This window comes from Cyanistes caeruleus, chromosome 3 (genome assembly GCF_971803275.1).
Source record: "Cyanistes caeruleus chromosome 3, bCyaCae1.hap1.1, whole genome shotgun sequence".
Lineage (NCBI taxonomy): Eukaryota > Metazoa > Chordata > Aves > Passeriformes > Paridae > Cyanistes > Cyanistes caeruleus.
In genome coordinates, this window is record NC_141703.1 from 64736146 (window position 1) to 64736685 (window position 540).

A 540-nucleotide genomic window follows, 5' to 3' on the forward strand; every position below is an offset into this window, starting at 1 on the left:
TCCATCGCAGACGGCTCCAGCTCCTGTTCGGCAGAGATCACCGAACCACCTACAAAAGCCTGGGCAAGATTTTAACTCTTTCATTACCCAGATGAGACTTGCGGATTAATCTTTTTATCCAGAGAGAGAAAAAGAGAGTGATCAACATGAAAAGAGACTTTATAAACTACCAGTGGCAGGAAAGAAAAGAAGCTTCAGAAAAGGTACAGAATAAGGAGATGCTTTAATTAAGCTGAAATATCTTTCTGTTAAAACTATAGAGATGGACAATGAAGTCCTGAAAAGAACTCCTTTAATTCATGATACAGTATATAGGGAGGAATGGAGTGTTCAAAGGTAAATTTTGAGTAAAAAATAGATAATTGTGATACAGTGAAGTGCTGGAAGATTTAAAGCCTTGAGAGACAATGAGAAAACTGTTTTCTAGTGAAGCTTACAGAAACAGATGAAGAAGACTTTTGCTTTTGAATAACTCATCCTTAAAATGCCATCCCTAGACTCATGGCCCATACACACCTCAGAGTGATGTGAAATGGGAGG